Raw genomic sequence first — 3,005 nt, 5'->3', positions numbered from 1 at the left:
AAGGAAGGAGGTGAAAAGATCCCTGAGGTGTGTGGGCAAACCCTGTCTCAGCCCATGGGGCTTTCATGGAGCTCAGCTCTCACTCCAGCTGCCTGGCTCTTGCTTCCCCCTTCTCTTGGCAACACATGCTGCCTCTCCCCTGCCCCCTCTCCCTCCAGTTCCTTGTGACAGGCTTACAAATCCTGGGACCCCTGATGCTGGAATGGCATTTTGGCCTAGTTGGAGTTGTTTATAAGCACAGAGCTTTGATGCTGTCTCCAAAGCCTCTGGAGAGCTGAGAAAGGGCTATTTTTCACGTGATGCTTTTGGAGAATGCTCTGGGAAAAGGTCAAGGGACAGAGTGGGAACGAGTAGGTCACATACTCATTGGTTTAGGGCACCACGACAACATTGGTTCTTTAAGATCTCAGAGCCTGCTTTGTAAAAATAAGCACCTCTCAGTGAGCTGCCTGGGAAAGAAGAGGGGCACGCCTCCTGCGAGCGGATGTTCGCCGCGTTCCTTCTCTTGCCTTGGCAGTCGCTGTGTCTCGGCGCCCCTGTGAGCCAGGCAGGTCCCACAAACGGTGTGCAGCATTCTAAAAAGCCTCTTTGCTTACTGCTTTGACCTTTGTAATACAAGGGGATGTTTTGTAAGAGCAGGGGCCTTCTGCACCTGACACAGGATGGGGTCTGGGAGCAGTGCTGGAGGATTCCTTAGTCCCTCCCCATGTCAACACCCCGGGTCTGTGGGCAAAAAGAGCTCAATCCTGAACAGCTGTTTGCCCTTTGGTTTTGCATGTTATCTTTCTCATTTAAATTGGGGTGGGGGGAAGCAGTCTAACAAGTCCTTCTTCCTTTCTTCCTCCCAGACTCACACACACTACATCGATCAGCGGGAGTGTGTGTGGGGGAGCGTGCTGAGAAGGAACAGGAAGCAGAGGGGTGAGCTGGCAAGTCATTTACATTGGAAATATAAGCTGAATGTGCATTTCCCTACTGCTGCTATCAATCACTTAGGTTTCCTGTATGCTATGGAATAGAGGAATGGAGTTTGCTTGCTTCCCACTTCCCCCGGGAATGGAAACACTGATTTGTTTCACTGCCTAGAAATGCTGATCACTCAAAACATTTATTGTTTCAGAGACACATGCGGTTCTGAAGCTGAATTTTTCAGCTTCCTCTTATCTGGTCTTCAGAAATGTCTTCAGATGTCCTGCAGACCTGGGGAATTACTCTGCTCTGGTAGAGATGTAAAGGTGCTGTTGCAGTAGCACAGAAAAGCCCACAGGCAGCTGAGCAGGTGCTTTACTGCAGAACCCTGGCAGATACCCTCTGGTCCCCATCAAACCTGATGCTTTGTTCGTGTGACCTGGCACCTGATCCAGTGAGATGAGGGTTTGAGAGTCCTAAGGTCCTGCATGTCGTTGAAGCCCTTCAGTGACTTTTTTATGAGGTAACAAATCTGTTGAGAGAAAATTACAGTGGGAATTATATGGAACAGACAGATCAGTATGTTTTCACTGTTCAGCTCTGTTGGAAGGGTTGGGGACAGTAGTAGAAACAGAACATGGAACTGAGAAAAGAATAGAAAAAGAAGAAAAACAGAAGGAAAGAGTAGGACAAACTGGAAAATGAATGAAAAGTCCATATTAAATAGCAGAAATGAAGAAAGTGTAGAAGAATTCAGGTAGCCTTGCAAACCTAGAAGGTACAGTAAAGATGCCCCACCGTGTGTTCACTCCCCTTGTGATAATGCGAAGGTCTGGCACACTTCTGCAGTTTTTAGGTGCTATCTGCTCCCTGATTAAGAAACATCTTCCTCTCATTTAACAACCTCTCATTAGCCAAATTCTCATCCTGCAGAGGAAGTGCTGACCTAGTTCCTACACGGGGGCAATCGGGCTGTGGACAGTTTGGGGCTCATGGATAACCAAAGGGGTGGGGCACCAAAACTCTCCCCAGCAGCCCTTGTTTGGCTATGACAGGGCTGGTTATGACAGGGTGTCTTGAAAGCTTCTGTGATGGCTGGAAGTGGAATGTTGTTGGTATTCAGTTCAGTTGCTGTAATAAAGAGGCTGGTGAGGCACCATGTCCTTGAAGCATGGCTGTGGCCAGGAAACCTCTCCTGGCTGTGGGGGACTGGCGCCCTGTTCCCTGGGGATGTGAGCTCAGCAGCCTTTATGAGCTCAACCACTGTGGGTTGGGACAGTAACTCAGAGGGGACCTGTCGGAAAACCCAGGGGCTGGAAGGAAATGCTGCTGATGACTCAATAGGCAAGGCTCTTCCCTCTGTTGATGTTGGAGCTGAGCCACACAGACACGTCCCTCCATAATTACCCACCAGTTACTTACAGTCCATGTTTTGTAACCACTGGCATTCCTGTTTGTTGTCCTTGCACCTGGAGTCGTGAGGCTCCAATCCATCCCGTGAAATCTGGTGCCTCACTGGTGCTTGCAGCCTCCAAGAAGCAGCGATGTGTTTGCCTCTAGCATGAGGCACACTCGTGATGTGTGCACGTCTCAGGCAGCTAGAGATGTTGTGACCATGCAGACAGGTTGTGGAGTCATTGCTGGGACTCTGCCTGTTCTGCTTGCCCGGGAATGGTTGTGTGTGGGATTACACGCGATAAAACCACAGAGAGATGTGTCATCAACCACACGGTTTCAGCCTGGTGAGGAGCTGTGAGGTGTTAGTGGCCTGGCGCTCGGGGACCTCTGGGATGGTTAGGTGTCCTGGGGCGGGGGCAGGGATGGATTGGGATGACAGAACATCGGGATAGGGAGAAGATTCCCCGCGGTGGGATTGAGCGGGGGAGACCCCTCGCGGTCACCCGGGGAAGCGGCGGCTCAGCCCCGCGCACGGGGATCTGTTTCCTTTTCCAGTCGTTCCTCTCAGACATGAAGTCATGCAATGACTTCAGCTCTAGACAGTGCCAGCTGTGTTAACTGCAGTGAATAGTTCCACTTTTTTTTCCCGTTTCTTAATGATCCACTTGGAAACGGGGAGGTGTTTTGTAAAGCTGGCC

At 50.5% G+C, this 3,005-nt stretch overlaps 1 long non-coding RNA gene across 1 annotated transcript; it reads right to left on the bottom strand.

Moving 5' to 3' along the window:
- Positions 1–780: 780 nt before the first annotated feature.
- LOC108498268 lies at positions 781–2,618 on the bottom strand. Its single transcript, XR_001875128.1, has 3 exons — positions 1,856–2,618; positions 1,328–1,441; positions 781–1,218 (listed from the first exon to the last, which is right to left on the bottom strand). It is a non-coding gene; the product is annotated as an uncharacterized LOC108498268 (long non-coding RNA).
- Between the last annotated feature and the right edge of the window lie 387 nt (positions 2,619–3,005).

The sequence above is a fragment of the Lepidothrix coronata genome, unplaced genomic scaffold, assembly GCF_001604755.1.
Source record: "Lepidothrix coronata isolate B3197 unplaced genomic scaffold, Lepidothrix_coronata-1.0 Scaffold58, whole genome shotgun sequence".
Lineage (NCBI taxonomy): Eukaryota > Metazoa > Chordata > Aves > Passeriformes > Pipridae > Lepidothrix > Lepidothrix coronata.
The sequence above is the reverse complement of the archived record's forward strand: the minus strand, read 5'-3'. Positions and strand labels throughout refer to the sequence as shown.